This window comes from Vicugna pacos, chromosome 4 (genome assembly GCF_048564905.1).
Source record: "Vicugna pacos chromosome 4, VicPac4, whole genome shotgun sequence".
Lineage (NCBI taxonomy): Eukaryota > Metazoa > Chordata > Mammalia > Artiodactyla > Camelidae > Vicugna > Vicugna pacos.
The window spans coordinates 53,681,947-53,707,023 of NC_132990.1; the positions used below are offsets into that span (position 1 = coordinate 53,681,947).

Consider the following 25,077-nt stretch of genomic DNA (forward strand, 5'->3'; position numbering starts at 1 on the left):
ATTCATAATTCATGTCTCCATCCCTAAATCTCCCTCAGTGACCCATGTAGACCCCTGACATCCCAACTTAAGTAATCAGTACCCACATCTGACTCTATCTCCACATCCCATGCGAAATGAGAAGCAGACACTACAAAGGCCTGATGACTGACTACCTTTGCTGCTAAGAGTCCTGTGACGAGCTCTAAATTGTGCTGCTCGTGCAAGAGGTGGCAGAAGTCTTCCAACCAAATTTCCAGTGTAACCTAGGGTAGTGGCCTTCTGGGCATGAAACAGATGTCTATTATTGAAAATCTAAAAGCTAAGGCCAAAATGCAAGGTTCTGGTTACCGCTCCCATTCATTTATTTTTCTATAGTTCTTCCTCCTGTCCTTTTTGGTCACATAGTCAACAATCCTCCATCATTTCAAGTTGTTGGTTCCAAAATGTCCCATTATTTACATATACAAGTTCTCCTAATCTTGAGAAATTTTTTTATCTCTTAATGTTATCTGAAATCTGACAATTTCCCAAGATCACTGCCTTTTTGTTATGCTTTCTAGGGAGGCAGCTTGATTTCTATAACCCACCTATAAGAAAACGCCAAAATTAATAGTGTTAATGAAAGGGTTTTATTTTTGTCTCCCCCACCTCCACCCTCCTTTTCTACTTTCCCCTTTTAAAAAAATTAATACTTTGTTTATTTGATCAGTTTTGGGTCCATAGAACAACCGAGTGGAAAGTACAGAGAGTGTCCATATATCCTCTGACCCTACCTCTCCCTGTTTTCTCAGTTATTAACCTCTTGCACTTCATTTGGTGCATTTGTTACAAGTGATGAGCCAACAGCGATACATTATTATTAACTATGGTCAGTAGTTCACAGTAGGGTCCACTCTTTGTATTGTACAGTTCTTTTTGGGTTTTAGCAATGTATAATGCCATGTATCTACCACTACAGTATCATACAGAATAGTTTCACTGCCCTATGAAATTCCTGGTGCTCCACTGATTCATCACTCCTGCTCTCCTTATCCTGAACGTCTGGCAACCAACCATTGATCTTTGTACTTTCTCCACAGCTTTGCCTTTTCCAGAATATCATATAGTTGAAATCATCCAATACGTAGGCCTTTTCAGATTGACTTCTTTCACTTAGTAATATACCTATAAGTTTCCTCCCTCTATTTTTGTGGCCAGATCACTCATTGTTTTTTAGTGCTGAATAATATTCCATTGTATGAATGTATGACAATTTGTTTATCCACTTACCTATTGAAGGGCATCTTGGTTGCTTCCAGGTTATGGCAATTACGAATAAAGTTGCTGTAAACATCCATGTGCAGGTTTTTGTATGGACATGAGTTTGGACTAATTTGGATAAATAACAAGGAGTATGATTACTGAATCATATGATAAATGTAGGTTTAGTTTTATAAGAAACTGCTAAAGTAAGATCGAAAATGGCTGTTCCATTTGCATTACCAGTAGCAATGAATGAGAGTTCCTGTTGTTCCACAGCATTGCCAGTATTTTGTGTTGTCAGTATGCTAGATTTTGGCCATTGTAATAGATAAAGTACTATCACGTTGTTGTTTTAATTTGCATTTCCTTGATGATATATGAGGTGAAGCATCTTTTCATATGCTTATTGGCCATCTTATATCTTCTTTGGTGAGATATCTCTTAAGGTTTTTAGTGAACTTTAATTTGTTTTACTGCAAATTTGTTTTTAATATTTTTCTTTTCCATTATAATTTATTACAAGATATTGAATATAGTTCCCTGTGCTATACAGTAGGACCTTATAGTTTATCCATTTTATATATAGTAGTTTGTATATGCTAATCTCAAATTCCTAATTTATCCCTCCCTTTCCCCTTTGGTAACCATCAGTTTCTTTTCTATGTCTGTGAGTCCATTTGTTTTGTCAATAAGTTCATTTGTATCTTTTTTTTAGATTCCACATATAAGTGGTAAGTCTTTCTCTGAATTACTTCACTTAGTATGATAATCACTAGGTCCATCCATGTGGCTGCAAGTAGCATTATTTCATTCTTTTATATGGCTGAGTAATATTCCATTATCTATAATATATACACACACACCACATGTTCTTTATCCATTCATCTGTCCATGGACATTTAGGTTGCTTCCATGTCTTGCAAATAGTTCTGCTGTGAACGCTGGGGGTGCATGCATTTTTTCAAATTAATTTCAGTCTTTTCCAGATATATGCCCAGGAGTGGGATTGGTGGATCATATGTAACTCTATTTTTAGTTTTTTAAGGAACTTCCTTAAAAACTTCCTTCCTGTTCTCCAATTTACATTCCCACCAATACGGTAGGAGGATTCCCTTTTATCCAGACCCTCTCCAGCATTTATTATTTGCCCTTTTTGATGATGGCCATTCTGACTCATGTAAGGTGATACCTCATTGTAGTTTTGATTTGCATTTCTGTAAACATTAGCATCTGTATGCCTTTTTTGGAGAACTATCTGTGTGGATCTTCTGCCCATTTTTGATTGTGTTGTTTGGTTTTTTGATATAGAGCTGGATGAGTATTTGTATATTTTGGAAATTAATCCCTTGTGGTTTGCATTGTTTGCAAGTATTTTCTCCCATTCTGTAGACTGTCCTTTTTGTTTATGGTTTCCTTTGCTGTGCAAAATCTTTTATGTTTAATTAGGTCCCATTTATATATTTTTGCTTTTATTTGTATTACTCTAGGAGACAGGAGATATTTCTGACATTTATGTCAAAGAATATTCTGCCTATGTTTTCCTTTAGGAGTTTTTAAGCATACAATCTTACATTTAAGTCTTTAATCCATATTGAGTTTATTTTTGTATATGGTATTAAAGACTGTTCTAATTTCATTTTCCCCATGTAGCTGTCCAGTTTTGCCAGCACCACTAATTGAGGATCTATTGAATATTCTTGTCTCCTTTGTCATAGGTTAATTGACCTTAAGTGTGTGGGTTTACTTTTGGGCTCTCTATCCTGTTCCATTGATCTATGTGTCTGTTTTTGTGCCAGTACCATAATGTTTTGATTACTGTAGCTTTGTAGTATAGTCTGAAGTCAGGGAGCATTATTCCTGTAGCTCCATTCCTCTTCCTCAAGACTGAGAAAACAATTGGCTTTTGTATGTTAACTTTGTATCCTGCAGCCTTGCTATAATTGCTTATTAGTTTCAGGAGTTTTGTGGTCAATTCTTCCAGTTTTCCACATAAACAATCATGCCATTTGCCTTTTCCTCAAATGTTAATTGGGCTCTTTTTTCCCTGCTGTTAAGTTTTGAAAGTTCTTTGTGTATTTTGGATATCAATCCTTTATCAGTTATTTATCTTATAAAGATTTTCTCCCAATTTGTGGCTTATCATTCTTTTAATCCCAGTCCATTTTAAAACCTGCTCTGTGGGTCTTGTTCTTCTCTGGTTCCTAGGTTAAAAGCTCAGCAAGGCCCTATGACTTCCAGACACAATTTTCTCCTTGGCCACTTCAAGTCACAAAACCACCTTGATGTCATCAATACGTTGCTCAGATCCACGTAATAATCAACTTTGATTCTTTCTCTAGCGTTGTAGTTTTCCTTCCTTACTGTCCCCTTTAGTTTCTGCTGCAGGCTTTTGGGAGAATAGGGAAGACTACTTTTGGCAAAGGTAGGCTAGGCTAGCCACTTCTTTCTTTTCTCACTTAGTATTTCTGATTCATCTCACTAAGCATATATTCTGATCCTTTTAGGAGCTGGAGCATCAAAAGGTCACAATGATTTAGTGTTGGCTTTCTTTAGACTAGATGCTCAAAGTAGGCTTTTCCTTTCCTGACTATTTTGTCACCCTCTTTCCCTTCCCCTCCTGTTGTAAGCTGAATTGTATCTCCCCACAAAAAAATGCTTAGGTTCAGGCCCTAACAGCCAGTAGCTCAAAATGTGACTGTATTTGGAGATAAAGCCTTTAAAGATGTAAGTTAAAATCAGGCCATTAGGGTGGGATCTAATCCAATCTAACTAATGTCCCTACAAGAAGAGAAAATCTGGGCACACAAAGACACAGGGATGTTTGCTTACAGAGAAAAGACCATGTTAGGAATAAGAAGTTGGCTATTCACAAGCCAAGGAGAGAGGCCTTACAAGAAACTAACTTGCTGATGTATTGATCTTGGACATTCAGCTTCCAGAAATGTGCAATAATAGTTTATGTTGTTTAAGCCACTCAGTTAGGGTTATTTTGCTGTGGCAGCCCTAGCGAATAACATCCTAGTGACTTATAGTCTCTCATCTTCAGTTGCCTTGATGAATGGAAACATCTCTTTTCAGGCATTGGCTGGGTCTTTTTCATTTCCTAGATAACGGTAAATACTCCTTCTGTGTTCTAGGTCAAATTTAACATGATACCATGGTGGTTTCTCACATGTGGCCTGTACCAATGTGTAGAAAATAGTTATGCTTCTTCTTTTTTTAAATATAAATTCTTAATTTTAGAATAGCTTAGATCTATAGAATTATTGCAAAGATAGTACAGAGTATTCCTGTATACTCCACACCCAGTTTCCTTTATAATTAACATTTTATAATATTATGACACATTTATCACAATTAATGAACTAATACTGGTATGTTCGTATCAGGGACCAATTCTGCCACTTTTTCTTGTCAATTATTAAAGAAGCTTTTCTACTTTTTTCAAGCTATAGTCACACACCGATTTACTGTGTCTTTCAAAATACAAGAGGTCTATTAAAAACTCTATGACTGGTCCTATTGGAGCATTTTGATGAGGTGTCAAATGAGGGTTGATAATTTCTTCAAGACAGTATATCAAGAGTTCTCCCAAAATCCTCTCCTATAATCCTCCAGTCTCTACCTGCTTATATCCTAATGTTGTTGTTGAGGATTTTAAAAACTTTCAAATAATCAGTTTTTTTCTTCTTCTGAAAGTTCCCCAAGATATCTTCCCATACCACTCTGGAATGTAGTATCTATTGTTCGTGCTGAGATTTTCTGCTTTCTTATTTATTATATCAGGACAAAACAAATAAAAACACAAAATTATATATTCACAATGGCTAAAATAGAAAAGGTAAAAAATACCAAGAGTTGACAAGATGTAGAGACTGTCTTGCACTGCTGGTGGGAATATATATTAGTACAACTATTTTGGAAACTGACAGTACCTACAAAATTTGAACATATCTTACTATATGATCCAGCAATTATATATCCAACAAAGAATTTGTGTATATATTTACCAAAAGACATGCACTAGAATAATTGTAGCAGCATTATTTGAAATTGAATTAAACTGGAAACTACCCAAAGGCCCACCAACAGTAGAATGGATAAATTCACACAATGGAATGATACAGAAATGGTAATAAATTTTCTTCAAAATATACATCAATAAATGATTTTCAAAACATACACAGCATTGAATAGGAAAAACATTGCCACAAAAGAATACATATTACACAATTCCATTTTCATAAAATAGGGGGGAAAGATGAATCAAATCTTAGAAATTAGGCTAGTGGTTCCCTTTAGGGGAGATGATGACTAGAAATGAATGTCAGAGGGGGTGTATGTAGCTTTCCTAATTTTCTGTTTCTTAATCTGGTGCTGGTTCCACAGACAGGTTCAGTTTGTGGAAATACACCCAGATGTTTATTTATGTGCATTTTTCTGCATGTCCATTATGATCACCCCCAAAGTTTACAAATAACTGAAAAATACCATCCCATTACAGTCATAGGATGTCACAGTCACTGATCCTCCAGGTTGCTTCTAGGTCATCCTTTTTTCATGCATATGGCCACAGCTCCCTTGTTATTTCATTTTTATTGACTGTACCAATTTTTACTCTTTAGCATTACCTTTTTTTTGCTCCTTGTTATATCCTTCCTTGAGCAAAAATTTTGAACTTTTATTCTCTGGTTCCTGTTATACCCAACTCCTATCATTATACAGAAACAGATTTTTAAAACTCGACTGCTAATGCATGTAATTATTTAGACCCTTCATTGTCTCAAAATCTCAACAATTAACTCCATCATTCTCGTGGCTACACTTTTGAACTTACTCAGAATCATTTCACATCAGAATTTTTACTTTCTAATATTCCATTCTCTCAACTCAATATCCTCTCCTCATTTTACAAATTATATGTATGTTTTATGTGTGTGTGTGTGTGTATATGTATATGTGTATATATATATAAAATTCTCTACACTTGGTTATTACATCAAGAATTCCGGCCCCTTAAGCAGTTTAGGTTTTTCATCCAAACTACCAGGATTCTTCTGGGTTTATTGGGAATCTTAAATATTTTTAAAGAGAAATATTTATGGAATTTTGTTGATGTGGCAGTCACTTTCATTACTAATTTACTACATTAACACAAATGAGTCAAACTTGAAAATGGTTGTGTGACATACTGTTTTCCTAGGAAAGTTTTTTTCTTGACCTAACCAGCCAAAAATGCCTTTAAAAAAATAAATGGAGAAAATTTATCAATCTAACAGAAGAAAAAATTTTTTTAAAAAGCAAAGAAAAAGACTGATAAAAAGAAAACACAAAATAAGGTAGATAAATTTAACCAGAAGTTTAGTACTACAATATTAATATCAGAAAAATAGAACTCCAGCAGAAAGCTGTAATAGGACTAAAGGAATCTTACCAATGGATAAAAAGGATCAGTTTTGCTAGGGCTGAGAATAGGATGAGGCAAGTGAGGTTAATGAGGTTAGTCCTCACGTGCACATTGGATTTTTAAATTTAAAACTGTAGTATTTTATTCATCATAGATTTATGTATTAATTTTTACTTTGAAATGTTGCGTTAAAATGTAATTTATCTTGATTACTAAGTTTTTTGGCTCGTCTTTAAATTCTGCACCTGAGAGCAGTGCCTCACTCCAATCCTGGATGTGGACCAGAAGGGTACTTGTATGCGTCTGAAAATACAACCTCATGGGATATACTGTAAAAGTGGACAGACTTTAAAGAAAAGAATCTAACATAATCCCACCAACAGGGTGACATTTTTAACCTACCCGCATCAGAAACTGATTGATAAGGTGGGAAAGCTATGAACTACACAACTGATTGTTTTCAGCAGCTCTATGAAGGGCAGCTGCAGTAAAGACTTGGTCCTCGGCATCCCCGGCCGGCTGCCCGCGCTCGGGAAGCGCATCCCCAGGAAGCGGGGAGCAGAGGCTTCATTGATCAGCCTGGGGAGGTCAAACCACGCAGGGCAGGTGTGTATAGCCCCCCCCAGGAAGCAGCCAGAGGTGCTAGCCCCCGCTGGCGCCTGTGCAGTCCCGCTGCTAGGCGGGTGATGATTCTGAGAATCCGCCCTACTCTGCGCGTTGTCCTTATTATACTTAAACGCCGCTTCTTCCCGTCTGTGCTCTCCCAGAGCAGCCGGAGAATCACTGGCTAAAATAAAAAGCTTCCGCATCTCGCCATTAGCACCACGCCAATTGCTAATATACAGAGGCCAGGCGAGCTGTGAACTGTGGCCCTGGTATGCATCAGACTAGAGCCACCGGCTTCTGGTTGCTGCCCCTGGGCACTCCTACCCATCCTGTCTCCTTCTCCTCGTTTCTTCCCTTCTTCCTCCACCCTCCTCGGCTCGGGTTTAGGTTCTGGCTCTGCACCAAGTCTCCCGCTCCCAGCCTCCCCTGTGCCATGGCTGGCTGCCATGACTGTAGCAGCGCCTCTCAATTTTTGGACATACCCTTTCAAACAGTTTCCAGCATGACCTTTAATTGCTGCATCTTTTTTCACTGTACATCTTTGGTCAATTCAATAATGCCATTTTTCTCTGTATACCTTGGTGCTCTCAAATACCACTGGAGAAAATCCTGTTAACTATACAGGTTGTGACTACCACAACTGTGTGTTCTTTAATTGCGACTGGGTCTGCAGCTGGTCAGACTGCTCCAAATATGCTGTGTAACAAACCACCCCAAAGATTTGTGACTTAAAACAGCAATTTACTTTTTATCACACATCTGTGTGTCAGATGGGGGGATTCTATCTACTGTATATCTGTGAGTCCAGGTTGGCCTGACAGGTCTCTCACCCAACTTGGGCGTGAGGGCTGGGTGGAGCACTTTCCTCACAGCTGAAGGAGGCAAACAAGGCAAGTAGTCTAATAATACAGATGATTTCCAAGTCACTGCTTGCATCACATCTGATATCCTTGGGCCAAAGCAAGTCAGATTGCTGAGCTCAAAGCAAGAGTGGAAGAGGATCTTCAAATTTAAATGGCAAAAGAGGGTGTGAAAAGGTGGGACTTATAATGCAATCTATTAGAATACAGGTTAACAAACCAATACTACTACATGTCTCTGTTTGGATTAATTTATAATTCCCCCCAATAAATCAGTCTAAACTTGTATTTCATCCCTTAAATCCAACATCTACCACGTATTTTGTTGAAAGATCATTTATGTTCTTATTTGACAGGAAAAAAGGAAAGTCTCTTCGGCATGAATTCCTTTTTCTGTCTTCCTACATTTAGATTTTCTTGTATTTCTTTGTATGCTTTTATATATCCTTATAATCTCTAAAGGGAAACCAAGAAAGGATTTTGAAAATATAGTTTAAGGCTACTTTTAAAAAAATCTAGATCCTGGTCTCTCAGGTTAGCATGTTCTCTTTGTGTCTGTCTGTCTCTCTGTCTCTGCCCGCTCTCCCACTCTCCCCCTCCTCTCTCTCTTTTTTGAGTGCGTGCATGCTCATGTGCTTACTTAGAAACATTTCCTTGTCTTGCCTTGTTTACACATGGTGCAGTAAGAGTCTGAGGCCTGGCATTTTTTAAGCAAAATGTGCTTAAATCAATTAGCTGGGAAAGGAACACTCAGATATTTGATCCTGAAAGCCAATAGCTTCAAGATACTTCAACGGGATATGGGAAAGAAGAAAGTTTGCCTTAGTATCTCAAAACCCCTTATCAAATTGCCAAGGTCAGTGGACACTTTTCAGGTTTTATCTTCCTTAACCTCTCTGCAAATGTTTCCTTTCTGAAACCTTGTATGAGTCTTAAATTCCCTATCTTGTATTCTCTGTCACCACCTGGGAGAATATTCTTCAATATCATTTTTCTCTGCTTGCTCCATGACTGTCTTTTTTTAAAATAATATTGAAAATCTGTGATGTAATACATTATAACAAGGTCTGTAATATAATTACCCGGGGGAAAATTTGTTTTTCTTAATTTGATTTCCTTGAGGACCCCCCCATAGTCAACCTCAGGCATCCAATTTTTCTCTTTTACACGTTTCTTAGTTCCCATATTGCCCTCTTATGAATTATGAATGTCCTTGGTATTTATCCTTATTTCACCTGAATAGAAATGTTTCCATGGTGAGGTGAGAAATGCTACAAAATGTGATTTATTTGGCTCCATGTTCTCCAGGGGATTGTTCTACTACTGTGCTTTGGATTATTTTGGATACCACTGTGAGTTATAATAACAATTTATCTGTGAAATAAGCCATCTTGCACCACAGAAGATTGACACAGTTGAGAAATGATTGCCTTCAAAAGAATAAAAAACATACAGAAGCATTGCAAAATCCATGAGGAATTCCTGCTAACTTAGTTAGAAATTCCAGTTACCCTGGGGACAGAAAACTCAAATTTTAGTTTTTTTGTTGTTGTTGTTCATTTTTTAAAGTAAATCTTTCCCCAGGTGAATACATTTGTATCATTATTTCAGAGGTTTTATAAACTCATAAATATGTTCCTGGGAAGCCTTTGATACTTAAAACAGTTTTAAGCATTTCTATACATTGTTAATGCTTAGATCTTTGTAGTTTTAATAATTAATTTTGGGCCAAAAAATCCAGGAGGAGGAAAGAAAAATAATTGAGATCATCTAATAGCTAGCTGAAAGAGCAGAGCTGTCTATAATTTAGAGCTGATGGAATCTCTCAGGGAGGAAAGGTGTTGGAAGCATTCAGAGCTACAAGAAATGGTACAAATCAGAGGGTCTGACCTCAGAATATAGGTGGTCCTGGTTTGACTAGCTCTCTTTCCCCATGCTCTCCTTGTAAACAATGGTCATCTTTATAAAAGACCACTGAAGAGAAAACCAATTTAATAAAAACTAAAATAACAAACATAACCAAGATTGAAAAGAAAGAGCTTGAGGTCATTATCAGAGAAAGAAGGACTGGTTCCATGTGTCTGCTCTCGTTCTGTGGCCTGACCTAAACTTACTCACGAGCCCCATGGAGTCTTCAGATGTTTTTCTGCCCCATGTGGAAGTATCGTCTATGTCCTCTGACTATGGGCAGAGGTTAAAACACTACATATCTGAGAGACTGGGGTAAACCACGGCTGGTCATAGGTGTCACTGAGCTCTCTGTCTATTAAGTCCTGAATCGAGTCCTGACTCTTAACAGGGATCAGCTTCCTTCTTCTATCTCTGTCTTAATCGTTCCTAGGAGAGAAGTGGGCAGTGGTGAGGATAGAAGAAGAGAACTAAGATAGGGCAGTGAGTCCTCTTCCTGTTCTTTCTCAACTAGACCTGATACCAGGAACACTGGATTTGATTATAGTTCTTTTCCATCCTCACAGGAACTCTGCTCCTGGCACCATCTCCACTACCATTCCTCCCTCCCTCCAAACAGGCTGTTCTCTTGATCACAGGATTCCTGGCATAGGTTGGCCACACCTTTTTTGGAAATGTTATCTCCTTTTCCAGTAGCAGGGAGAGGCATACAGAGAGAGTTTTTCTAGTGTCATCCATTCTGCTTTTACCCTGAAATCTTAGGCTTGATTTCTCCCTTTCGCCACCAATATACTCAACAAGTGGACTTTTAACCTCCTCCTTTTTCTTGCCCTCTGCTTCAAAACATGTTCCAGACAAAAAGAGGACAGGAATGTATGGACCTGATTTGAGTAAAGAAGACTCACCCGTGAATTTGAGAGAGCATCAGATAACATAAAAACAATGTAGAGTCCAAATGAGCTTTTTTTTTTTTTGAGTCCAAATGAGCTTTGAATGCAGCTGTGAGCTCTCATATTTCCTGTAATTTGTCCAATTAGTATTAACCAATTTTAAAATTTTCTTTTTATCTGGATTTTACTCAACTCTTATCTTTCTCTTCTCAAGAGGTAGCTTTCATTTATTCACAGAGAATTCATAAAACTGAAGACGATTTCCTATGCTTGTAATTTCTTGGGCGCTTCCTGAGTCATGGATTTTTCTCATGATACCAGCAGTCTCTGGGGAACTGGTATCGTCATCCACCAAAAGCTGCCTGCTCCTTTATCCAGCTTCTCTTCAAATGCCTGAAGGGAAAACTGAGCAGAACATACCCCTCCCTCCTGTCACCCTCCTGTCCTCCAACCTCTACCACATCAATAGAATCTGTTTACCTAGATAATCCTAAAGGTTGGATACTTCCAGAAAGACATTAGAGGATATAAAGAAAAAAGGTTGACATTTTGGCTAATTTATGTATCTCTTTTATTGCATTGCTTTATTCATTGGAGACAAGAAATGGAAAAAGTGCTGATAGGAGAACTCTAACAGACTGGGTGTTTCTCTTAAGAATTTCCAGCATGCTATTACCAGAGAAGTGAGAATAGAGGCTGGAACAACATACAAATAAAAAGGAAAGTGCTTCTAGATTTAGCCCTAACAAAAAAGATCCTCTGGAATATTTTTGCTCCTAATATGATCTTTCCCCTCAGGTGCCCTTCACCTTTTCTACTGTAACTCCTCTTTCAGGTGGCAACCCAGTTCCCCTTCTCAGGAAAAACCATCCTTTCCTACAGGAAGAAAGTTGTTTCTTGGGTTTTTACCTGGATGAGCATTGACGTTCCCTTTTTTTCCTAACTCACGGGTTCCTGAGAATGGCAGGGCCTAATCCATATGGGCCCTAGAGGGATCCGCAGACCTACCACTTAGGTGACCCAAGCCTGCCTGTAATTCTGTGTAGTAAGCGTATCATATAAAACTAGTGCTGTTTATCACTGGAGACAATACAGTCTGATTCTGCATATGGATATTTCTTTTATTGGTCCCTACTCCCCACCTCTGAATTATTGTGCTTAGTACCATATAGATGTTTCTAATCCCACTTAAGACCTCAGGGCATCACCAAAAATTGTCAAAAGGTTGCTCCTCAACTTAGATTAATTTATTTTCATCTGGTCATACTGTTACATATGATTAGCCTAATCCACCTACAGAATTAACTGTCTCTCTTCCCTGCTTGTCTGTGACCTGAATGAAATCGGGGATTATGCCCGTTTTCTTTATATTTGTAACACTGACTACAGACAATGCCTAGCAAAATAGATACCCAGTAAGTAACTCGTGGAATTAATAAACACAGGTCTCAGGTCTGAGAGACAAAAGCTATCCTGTAGCTCAGGTCGTCCAACCCAGTTCACCAGGGCTCAGGAGTCTACAAGAGGAATGGCGACTAATACCTGCAGTAATAAACTGCATAGATTTGAGGGTAGCGGACCCTTGGCTTAATTATGAGTCCTGTGGTCGTAATAAGAAGCTAATAAGGATTAAAACTCTGGCCATCTCTCAATTTTTGTTTATAACAGAAAGGATACTAACATAATTAAAAGCCTGACACATATGAGCCACTTTCAAGGGTTTTTAAATGTAAAAGAAAGTCAGGAATTAAGTTGGTCACTTTCAAATAGATCAATCAGTCTCTTCCTACAAGCGTGAAGTCATAGGTCCCCTGAAAAATCACCTGTACTTATCATCCGGCACCAGAAGAAATCTCATCAGGCCTCTTCTGTTACCTTAATTTCAATACTTTTTAACATTGGCTTCATGTGTGTGGTTTCCTCCCTATTTCTTCATTTCTTGTTTCTGCCTCACTGCCCAGAACTTTCAGATTCTTTAGTAGCAATTTATTTTCTTTAATCCTGGTTTTTCCACTAGATGATAGTGGCTCTAGGCTTTATTGCCCATGGACCAATCTCATTCCTCTCTCTCATATCAGGCCCCTATTTGCCCTGGGGGGTTTTCAGAATTCATTACCGTTGTTCAGATTCATGTTTTAGGGATGCTCACTTGTCCCTGCTCTGGGGCCACGTGTTGAAATGCAATTTAAATGTCAGTGGATAAAAAAAAAAACAAACAACCCAAAACCCAAAATAATTTGAGCCAGTTTGACTCATGTGCCACTTGTGCTATTAGAGTCACTGCTTCCATCAAGCAGTTCCTGGAAAAAACTGGAGACGTGACACACATTTTTGCAAGACACTAAGATCTCTGTTCCTGGAGGGAGTTGTAGGTAGGGAAAGGATAGTAGGATTCTTGACACTATGGGGTTTTTTGTTATTGTTTGTTTCTTTCGTTTTGTTTTGTGGTGTGGGCAGAATGGTAGATCATTTCTTATCTCTTACAGGGCTGTGTTCTGCACGAGGACACCCCCAAGCTCCCTAGCAGTAAGTCCTTTGGATGTTCAAGCCCAGGAAGGGATGCCACCAAGGGAGGCCTTGACAGAAGTGATGAAAGTAGGGGAAGTATGTGAAGGGATGACTGTGCAAATAGGTTTGTTGGCAAGAGAATAGGACATTTTACTGGATGCACTCAAATGCTAGTTAAATTAGATTGCAGGGCACCCTGAGCATGTAAAGAACTGGAGAAACAGTTTGAAGAAAGCATTGGAAGCCTGAAGATAGCACGAGGGGAAAATGGCAATTGGAAATTACTAGACAGTCAACCAAAAATAGAATTTTCAAGAATTATCATGGGATTTAACTAAAGTTTAATGCCATGAATTTAAACATATGCATATTGAAACGATTATGTGAATGTCTACAGCAGTGATGAGAACTGTAAAATAATGTAGAACAGTGGCTGGAGTGTTCAGTGGTTTTCTCGACAGGGTTGAGGGTACTGGCGGGATCACAGTTGAGTGCTATGCCGTGGGATGTGGGAAGAATGGACAGGAGAGGAAAAAAGTAGGCTATGATCATTTCTATGCCTGGCCCTTAACTTTTATTTCCAACCTTAATGTTTATTATTCTGGTTCTGTTTTCTAATTATTCCCTGAAATTTGCTGTTAACCGTAGTCTTCATGTATGTCCCATAATATAAATGTAGGGCACTAAAACAATTTGCCCAAAGTCTACCACTTTCTTTACTTTTATAATACATTGTAAAATATATTGTACATCTACAGTCCTTATACACAGTAAGTAAAGTATGAAAATATAGTAGCATTATTATGACTTTTAAAAAAAAGGTTATTGAGAACAGAAAAATTCACTTAAAAAATTTCTAACTTCTGCTGTGGCAGAGAAACAGCTGATAATTCTTTCTGTATGATTTATTCAAATGAAATGTGTTCATTAGTCTGTGTGGCAAGAAAAATATATCCCCACAGCCTATCTTCTGTAGCATAATATCAATAGATAAGAGTTGGTTGTGTTTCCCCCTCCATCCCCACATACATATAATCTTCATAGTCTCAGGATTATCTATATGTTTTGTTTTGTGTGTCTTGTTTTGTTTTAAAACCTTAAACATTTTTGCTGTGAGAGGTACTGAATTTGTATCTTCAAAAGGGTAAGCTATGTTGGGGAAGCAACATTTTTATGTTCAGTAATAGAAAAAGGCCTATGTTGATTCTAAAAAGCAAGTCAAAATTGGCAATTAATTCATCATTCCATTAAACAGTATCTTTCACTGGTGATAAAAATTGCTTTGAATTCAAACAGTGTTTATGGAATGTGAACTTTATATAAAGAAATTACCGCAGATATTTCCATCATGTTAATGTAATGTGACGAAAGGCTATATTGTTCTAGGGAAAAAAGGTAACTTTAAGAATTTCTTTTTTCTCTTTTGCTGGAATTAGCAGTCAACCGAGAACAAATGAATGGGAATACTATGTATGCACCATAAAAATCAGCCTTTGGAAACTTGTTCATGCCAGGTTATCAAGTCAAAGGCTGTGTCCTGATAATTTTACGACTGTTAATAACAGCCCATAGTTACGCATGCCATGATAAACCTGATTAATTTTCATGCTTCAGAGTAAAAACTGATTTATTATTGAGGAAGAAGAAATTATTTCCATTAACAGAATTCAGTATTAGCTTTTAATTTTTTCCCTAATTTAGCAGCTTACTATATTTTACAACACATGAAATAGGTCACCACAGATAAAAGAAAAGTGAGCTTATCTCAAGTCTTTTCCTCAACTTGGTCTCAGAAAGCAGAAATGTGTGGCTTTGGATCAGGGCTCTAACAAGTGCAAACAAAAGTACTTTGGGCAATTTACTTAGACTGTTGAAGTCTCAGATTTTTCATCTTTAAAATGCAGTTACAATGTGTATTGTAAACTGACTATACTTAAAAAAACAGCATGGATAATAAAAAAAGAAAGAAAAGATGCAGTTAATAATAGTTCCTGTTGTAGATGGTTACTGTGAGAATTAGATGAAATTATGAATAAAAAGTACTTAGTTCTAGGCCTGGCATACCATTCAAGGTATGTTAGTAATAATTAGTAGCATTTTTATAATTATTATTGAAAGATGTCATACATACTGTTCTTATCATTGGGGAGTAGCTACAAATCTAAAGATAATCAGCCTCATTAAAACAATATATTTAAATCTAACATGCTTGCACAGTTTTATTAAGAATTTGCCTCAAGGAAATTCAGTTTCTCTTATTAGCATTTTCCCATTTGTAGCACATAAAATTACTATTTTATCCATCTGGAATGGTTTGATAATATATCTTGCAACCTGCAATATTTTATGTTACCATTAGTTTCATTAATAAATTTAAGACATTGTATTTCATAACAAATACTAATTTAAAAGCTAAATATTAGGTTAGTTAACTTATAAAGACATTTTAGAATTTGCCTATTTTGAATGTAATTGAACTGAAATGATCCCAGTTGTTCCACTTGGTAATGATGTAAGAAAGCTAGTTCTGTCAAAATGTGATTTTATTTGAATATAACTTTAAAGATATATACTGGTAAATGATCAATAAAATGTAACATATTTAGTATTAATGACATACATAAGGGGTTCATGATCCACTTCCCTGCCTACTTTTCCAGGCACATAGCTTGTCACTTTATAGATGAGCCTTATGCTACAATATTCACAAGCTACATCCTGGTCCCAACCTTCAGCTTACTGAAATGCTGGATCTGCCTAAGAAGCCCACTGCCTTCTCCTTTTCCCGTTTCCATCTCTGCTGCTTTTTATATTATCTTTCAGGATTCAATTAATCTGTTGTTATCAAAGTAAAAACCATGGACAACATTTCTTCTCCATCACTTCTCATCAGGAAAACAGAGATACGACTGGTGTGTTAACAAGAGAGGTAAACCTCTACTAGAGGTTTCTGTTTCTCTTTTTAAGTCTGTTTTTCTTGGTATTCTAAGATCTTGAGGGGAGGGAATGTGTTTTATTCACTTCAGTAGATATCTCAGTGCTCGGCATAAAGGAAAAACATAATGCATAGCTGTTTTGTAAGTAAATGCATGAATAAGGACAAAAATGAGTGACAGGAGTTTTGAATCTTTACTTCAGGTTACATCTGGCAGGTTTCTAGAACAATAGTGAATCCTTCGAATAAAGTAGCTATTATTGTTTTGAAAAGTCTCATAAACAAACCAGACTATAGAGGGGTAGAGAAATCCAATGATGTCAATCAATGAGTTAAATGTTAATAGATTTAAGAAGGAATAACGGATCCCTACCTAGAAGGCAGTGAACCTGGGGGAGGACTGTAGCCAAGGTAAACTGTGGTGTGAACTTAAACCATTTTTTCTTTTTTTGGCGGGGAACATTCTTGGCCGAAGAGCACAGGCTGTGGATGATTGTCTCCTCAGCACTTGGAAGAGTCATTCTGCTCTGGGCAGGACCTACAGTTACGCTAAAGCCAACAAGGGGAACAGGTTGCTCAGTCCCAGGCTTGTTGCATAGGCAGCCTAGGTGTTTGCTTTCTCCAGCATTAGCAGCAGAGACAGAGGGCTTCCCTGAGGCAGCTCTTCTCTCTGTAATTGTTTTCATAAATAATGACTATAGCTTGTTTGCATGGCTGCTCATTCTGAGGGCAGGTAAGTATTTCTGTCTCAAGGAAAAGGAGAAGCAAACAAGACTGGGAAAAGTGTTCACTCAGTGGAATTCTTAGAAGTATTAAGGTAATGGATGATACAGCCGTGGTGAATGAGGTGCCTCCCACTGCTGGCTGGGAGGAGGTGTGCCGGGGAACAGAATACTCCGGTTACAGTAGAACGACACATAGTTCTGGTCAGGGAGTTATTAGTTTAGTATAACATAAAAACTCAGTATTGAGTGTTGAACTGTATAACTCATGACCATGATAATGTAATCATACTATTTGGTTATAAGTTTAATTTTTACAAATTGACATAGTTGAGAAAACTTCGGTGGAAATTTGTCCCTCTTTTCCCACCCTCCCAGGCCTACTCTCTCTTCTTCTCTGCCTTAGTAGAACTAATCCTCAGTGACTGTATCAACTTTTGTTGTAGCTGCTAATTCATTTGGCTAATGGGGAGCCTAGTGGGAGATCAGTGGGGAATAAAAGGAAAGTAAAATATGGATATTTTTTCTCCAGAGCTTCTCAGTATTGTGTCGTCTTCGGATGATTTGCCTCCCTCTGCAGTTCTTTCTCAGAGATTATTCTAAGAGTCTTCTGTCCATATCTCTTGGATCTAGAGGTGGTAAAAACCATGCTGTCTCTAACCCAGGAGGGGCTACAATATACAGGATTGTGTTTTCCATACATCCTCCTTATATCTTTAAAATTTGTCCTTTATTAAACTCTCCATGAGTTAATTTAATTTAAGTTTGAGCCATTTGTTTTTTGAAGGAACCACAATTGATACAAAGATAAATTAGACAAGTTCTCTTTTCTACTGTAGTACAATATATCCATATTGTGCTGATGTGGTCCACATGCAAGGTTATCAGCCAAACACTTGGCCACCCCACATTCTACTGATCTGTCTATCAAAGATATTTTGTGATTCGTTTGCTTCCAGTTAATTTGAGCCTTTTTAAATAAGTTAAATGCATCTTCCCACATTCAGATGTATAGATTTTAAGATATTCTTCACTCCCAGAACCTATCACAGTGTTTGGAACATATTTAGAACACTGTAAATATTTGTTGAGTGTGTAAATAAGTAAATGTGAGTGAATGAAAGTGTGAATAAGTGAAAAATGAGTAACTTCAGTTAGTTGTATGTATAAGGCATATGTACATACGCCTTCAATGTTTACAATAAGTATTTATCTCTAGTTTTTTCATCCACTATTGATGGTGAATAAAGAAGCAAGAAATGTTACATGAAACAGTCCAGAAACACTGCCTTGTGTGTGGAAGTATCCTAAGGTAATTAATCCTGCATGGAGAGGCTTGTGGGGCCCATTAAACTGAGAGTCAATTAGATTGGAGATCACTCAGATGTAAATTACTCACTAGAGACTTTGACTAGGAAAAATTGAGTGAAAAGTTGTTGAATTTCATCGTTCTAACTGCCTTATTAGGCAAACGTTGGGGGGAAATTCCTAGAAAAAAGCTTTAGTAAGCCTCAAAGGACAAAGAAAGGTAAGTGCTGGCATGATTTATACTCTCTATCGACCTACTAATGTGATTATTACATTAGAGATTTCCTAAATTTTGCATCACACCTGCATTCTTCGATTAGACAGTATTTGGTCATTGTACATCATTTTAAAGCCCTCTGGAGTCTGAATTTGCTAGTATAAGTTTTGATTTTTTCCAAATCTACCTTAAATGTATAGTCTTCATCCTCTGCCTGCCCCTCCCCCTGACCTTTTTATGCTTTCATCTTTGTTATCAGCATTATCATATCTTTGTAAAATTTTCATATTTTTGCCCCTGATTTACTTTATATAGCATAGGTCTTATATATATTCCTTCATGTGTCAGAAGACATTTAAAGACTCATCTTCTCCTGTTATGTTTCTACAAGTACTACAGAAAAAGTATCATTCTTTTCCATAGTGAGTCATCTTTCTTAGATTCTATCTCTCTTGGGTTAATGCTAAGGATAGTTGGTGAAGTAAAAATTTAGGAGTTATTTTTGAATTATCCTTTTCTTTGGACCTTCATATCTATCAGCAAGTCGGGTCGATGTTACCACCAAAACATATATCCAGTGTATTCAGTTCTCTCTGTCTCCAGCTGCTCTATGTAAGTCACAGTCATATCTGGCATGGATTTCTGAAAAAATTTCTTAAGTAGTTTCATTCTTCCATTCTTGTCTCCCTACAGTCCATTCCCTAATATAAATAAGATCATGTCACTCTCATGTTTAATGTAGTATATCATTGTTCTCAGTATTTGCTGCCCCTCCTTGGTGAAATTATACTTCATGCAACTAATTAAGGCAGTGTGTGACTTGCTCTGGCCAATCTGGACTAATAAAATGTAAGTGGAAGGAATGTGTGCACTTCTATGCTAAGGCTTCACAAACCTACTCATGGTACATCTCACCAGTTTCCCTCACCCCTCCACAAGCGCACAGATGATCATTTGGTGGAAGCAAGGTCACTTGCACACTGTACAATGTAAGGGACGATAGAAAAAAGTTTAAAATTTCTAGCCTCTAATTTGTAGGCAGAAGCATTGCGAGGGGTTGGAAAAAAGAGATGGGGAAGCAATTCTGAATTATCTTCCACAGTTACTGAAAAAGAAAAAAAGGTAATATGAGGTAAAATGATCTGTGGTGCTGCACAAGCTTTGGCTGAGGTGTTGTATGAAGGAAAATGAGGGAAAGAATGTTTTTGCACACCTTAAATTCTACCTATTCCAAGAATAACTAATTCCTCTTACTTTCTCAAACTCATCAGCTATCTATCAATCAGTGTAAGAAAAAGGAGCAAACTATACTTAAAAGTCCTTATCCATCCTCACTACATCTGTGTGATATGACTGATGTATTTTGCCCTAGCTTTACTTACTATTTCTTTAAGGGTCAAATAAATACTTGAGATTGAAATTTATTAAAAATTATTTACCAGAGCAGAATAACTGCAGAAGCCAGGGACAATGGGGACAAGTAAGATCTTCTGGATGCTCTGTGTGGTCTGTAGGGAGGAATTTTGAGAAGGAACTATGCTACTGTAAGTCACTGAGTGTAAATAATATTTCACTTTATTTTCAGTACTACAATACAATAGTAAGATTGTATCTGAGAATGTTCTGGTTTTTCTGTTGAAAGACTACTATACAAAGACATATTACTTATAGTGATTTATAAAAATAAGACGATACTGGCAACCGCTTTTTAAAACCGTAAAAGAAAAACATCATGGTCAGATCTCTATATCAAACAGGATGAGGTTGGGTAAAATAAAACACATAAATTAGTACCTTACTAATACTTCACATTTAGTGGCATCCTGCTTCTAGAGAAAATTTTACATAATATTGTAAGTAAAAGATATGTGTCAGTTGCAAGATCCCACCTGCAATTGCCTCTCCACATGTACAATGTATGTATATGTACTATATATGTATTTTTTTGTATATGGTTTTTGTTTTGTGATACAGAGTTGAGTCTTGGAATGAATCAGTATACTTGACTAGAGCTTTGGATATTCCAAGAAATGGTACTCTAAGGGACAGCAGACAACAACGTATCTGTGTGAGTTTTCAATGCAGATTTGAGGGCCAGTCCTGTCTGTGGTCTCCTCCTAACTTTCTCCTCTTTTCTCTGCCCTCAAACCAGTAAGCCTGTGCTACTCATAGAAGGAGGCTCTGCCAAAAAGTCATAAACACTATACTCACCTGCAGCAGTTCATTTTTGAATGGTAGATGCCTCTCCGGTTTCTGCCTACATTCTGTTGTTTGCTAGTAGTTTCAAATTTCAAATAGGTTTATCTTTATGATGTCTTTTACTCTATTTCCCCCTGTTAGAATGTTGGTGCTAACAAGCTACTCTGCCATCACCCTAGAGACTCTTTTTATAAATTGTAGATTTTTTGGATGGTTAAGTCTTGAATGATTTGAATTTACTAATGATGAATCTCTGTTTTGTGTATACAATCAGTTCATATTTATTGAGTCTAATTTTTTGTTTTTGTTTGCCAATGCCTTTCCGGGTACTGTGAGCATCTTCTGCTCGGTGTTTCAGATTAATAGCTATTTGATGTAAATGTAATTACCAGTTTAGTTGTTCAGTTTCTTTACTGTATTTGTGAAATTATGAGTTATGAGTAATCTTAACAGTAAGATTTATATCTCTGCTTTTTGTGTGTATTTTTTTCCTGGGCAAAGGTTTCTATGTTCAGCTCTGTATAGATTAATATACAATAAAGAAACACAGAGTTATCTCAGAGTTAGGGCTAAAAGAGGAGAAAGTTAGGAGGAGACCACAGACAGGACTGGCCCTCAAATCTGCATTGAAAACTCATACAGATAGATACGTTGTTGTCTGCTAATCTGTAAATGCTTGAGGGAACCCCAAAGGTTAGAAACTGTAGAAATTTCAGCGGCTGTCTAATATAAAAAGACAGATTGGAGTTTGGGCCCAGCCAAATTAAGTGCATGAGAACAAAATTCACTCTATACGAACATAATAGAATATAGACTGTTTATAAATCTCACTCACAATGTTCAGTACCCAATCAGAAATCACTAGACATATAAAGAAACATAAAAGAATAACCTGTACTCTAGAAAAAAGGCAGCCAATATAAATCAAAACAGAGGGTACCCAGATAGCAAGTATTATAAATATATTCAAGGAATTTTAAATTATATGCATAATTCATAAATATAATTCTCAAAAATAGAATAAAAAACCAAAGTCATTAGTCTAGGACTGAAATTCCAGTAACTGAAATAAAAAATAGACTGGTTGGGCGTAGTTGCAACACATTACATACAAGGAGACACTATATATGACTTCTCACCAGAGACAATGGAGGCAGGAATAATAGGGAATATTTTCTTTCAGGCTAAACAGAAACACCATCAGACCTCCAGGAAAGTACTGAAGTTATCAGAACTAGTAAGTATTCTGGTAGATACAATGTTTAAAGAAATATTAATGCAACATTTTGTGGTGTATAACTTATGTAGATGTAACAGTTATGACAATAATAGCATAAAAGACAGGCTTGATGTTCTTACGTTTTGTGTGCTGTAAGAGACTGTTAACTCTCAGTAGCTTGTGATAGGTTACATATACAAACTGTGATCTCTAGAACTATCTTTGAGAATAACACAGATACAGGTTTATGGGGTGAAAGAGAAGAGGGTAATAGAACTTTGAGAACTTGGGAGCCACGAAGACATCCTGGGTTTTGCCTTCAAGTCAAATTTAGAAAATTAATACAGCAACAAGTTCAGGATAACATATCTTTTTTTAAGAGTACAAAAGGAGAGACCTGTGTATCTTTGATAGAATAAAACAAATGTGTAAGTTGTTTTACTATAAAATTACTTACTATAAAGTTTGATAGAGATGCTTGCATACAAAGGTAGACAAATATGTTTTTATAACTGAAAATCTACAGTACAGCAAAGATACATGGTACTATTTTTGACAGTAACTGATGTAGAGATAATAATAGTGGTGTGTGTCATTAAATAGTCCTTAGAAAATCTAATTCCTGAAATTTTACTCCCTATATAATGCCTTTTGTTTATTAATGAGATTTCCTATTATAAAATCTATCAAGTGCTTTAATTCTTGAGACTTAATGTTAACCTATTACTTACTGTCATATTCAGTTTGGGCTATTGTAACAATGTGCCATAGATTAGGTGGCTTGTAAACTACAGGAATTTATTTCTCACAGTTCTAGAGACTGGTAGTAGTCCAAGATTAGGGTGATGGCATTGTTGGGTTCTGGTGAGACCCCTCTTCTGGGTTGTAGACTGCCATCTTATTGTGTCCTCACATGACAGAGAGTGAGAGGGGCTCTCTGTGGCCCCTTTTATAGAAACGCTAATCCCATTCAGGGGTTAGAGCTCCTCCCTAGTGACCATTTAATTAGTTCATTGCACTTGTATGTCAGGATTTAGCTCACAGTCTGGTTCAAGGGCACCTCTTGTGCGACTCAAAATTACCCTATGCATACTACCACTGCAGCATTTACTATATTCTAATTAAAGAGTTGCTTATTTGGCTATATGTTACTTGCATGTTTTAATTATCTATCTTTTCCTCTAGCCTAATTTTTCTGATCTGTCCTCTTTATATATCTCATTACAAACGAAGCTTTGTAATCCCAGCACCTAGAATCGTAGTCACAGTAGAAAGTTCCTAAAACAGTTTGAATTATTGAGTGAATGTGTATAAACTGGCCCTATTTAGAAAGTAAACATATGTATGTATTCCAGAGTTCTACTTCCATCTGATGGAAAATACTAGAGTTGTAGGTATAAAGAACAGAGGAAAATAACCACCTTCTACTTAGCAAATTCAGGTATATTATAACACCGTGAGGAAGGTCAAAAGGTTCTTGTATTCTTATGTGACTCTCCTATTATTAGGTTTACTTTTCATAGTAATATAAAGACCTATGAAATATCAGGGTAATTTCTGGACTCTGCTATTTTGTAACTTCTTGGGAAGATAAATGAATCATCTAGCATTAGTACAGAATTCCCTGCATAGTGCCAGGCTGGACTCATGAATTTTATCTGTCAGTGGACCCATATGAGCAATTCCTCTGTGCCAGGGAGTCCCTCTGGACGTAACACCCCAAAGAGTGTGGCTCGAAGAGAACAGTTAAGAATATGGCTGACTATCTCACGAGTTTTCTTTCCAAAATAAAACTAAGGGAATTTTATAGACTCTAAAGGGTTTACCAAAGATAAAAATGGCTTTTTATGTGATAGTCAAGAAAAGTCACAAAAACATCTGACATAAGCATATGAGGCAATTGAAAACTGCACCCAAAGGATATTTAATAGCCCCAGGGATTCTTCTCAAGGTAGAAATCTCTGCACACTACAAAGAAGGGAATTTTAATTAAAAAAAATGAAAACAAAGTACAAAAACTCAAGGGGCTGACCAGACTAGTATAATAATAGAATGTGCACCCTAGACTTCAGCTAACTCTTATGTAAATGCCACTCTGAAGTCCTGATCCGGATGCCTCAGAAAGTTGATACGGGGATCAAATAAAATTACAAATGTTCCAACACATTGTGAAATTCAAACAACTATACAAATACAATTTAGTCATGGTAAGACTAATCAGACACTTGGTGGCTTCTATTTTTGGTCCTCACTGAGGACAGTAAAGGGATTAGGGAGGTTACTTTAACACAAACCTGAGGAGAGAAGAAAAGTGGGCATTCTGAGGAAAGCTTTGGTACCGATGTTAGTCTCTGCACCTCTTCTGCTGATGCTGTCCCCTCTGCCTACTACTCAAATGCAGTGGACATAGGAGGTCATCAACAAGCCCAAGATTTCCTTCCCTCATCTGTAACTCATGCCTTTCCCTCTGCTTTCTTCCTCAGAATCGTATTAACCCCTGATTGCCTCGTCACTCAAATCTGGGTAACAGTTGTGTTTCCTCAGGGGGCCCACCACCCAGGTATAGGTGATGTTTTCCTTTAATTATGCAGGTTTTTACAAGTAATTTGCAATGGTTTTCATTTGTAAGAAAAAAAAATTGAAAAGAGGTTGAAAAATCGAAAATGTTTCTTAAAACAATTCCAATTATACTGGAAAAACAAACATTAATTATAAGCATATATATTATCAGTGCATCACACTACAGTGAAGTGTGAATTTGGGCCCTGAAGGAGACACACCCGATTCACAGTGGGCGATCAACGTGTTAAAACACACCTTTTCGAGGGAGTTTCTCTGAGTGGTCTGTAGAAAGAAGCCAATCGTTTCTAATTTTCTAAATCAGTATCCACTATCTTTTTCATCACCCCCATCCCACTTACCTCTCCATCTGCCAACAAATAGTCTTATTTACAATACAGAAGCTTTAAGTGCATTTTAACTTTTTTCTCCTCCACCTAATATAAACTCTATAATGAATGTATTTAACCTGTTGCCCTGTATAGCACCAGAAAAACTCATAGTGCCTGTCACAT

The 25,077-nt window shown here is 37.0% G+C and overlaps 2 long non-coding RNA genes across 4 annotated transcripts in view; one reads left to right on the forward strand and one right to left on the reverse strand.

The window, feature by feature from the left end:
- The window catches only part of LOC140696108 (uncharacterized), a 375,098-nt gene that overhangs the window by 77,832 nt on the left and 272,189 nt on the right, over positions 1 to 25,077 (reverse strand). The window contains exon 4 of one of the 3 annotated variants that reach the window (XR_012072138.1): positions 20,030 to 20,093. The exons of the other annotated variants lie outside the window; for them this stretch is intronic. This is a non-coding gene — a long non-coding RNA (uncharacterized lncRNA). Of the gene's footprint in view, positions 1 to 20,029; positions 20,094 to 25,077 lie in introns of those variants that run through there. 3 annotated transcript variants of the gene reach the window in all.
- Positions 16,231 to 24,561, forward strand: LOC140696109 (uncharacterized). Its single transcript, XR_012072139.1, has 3 exons — positions 16,231 to 16,332; positions 21,968 to 22,021; positions 24,487 to 24,561. It is a non-coding gene; the product is annotated as an uncharacterized lncRNA (long non-coding RNA).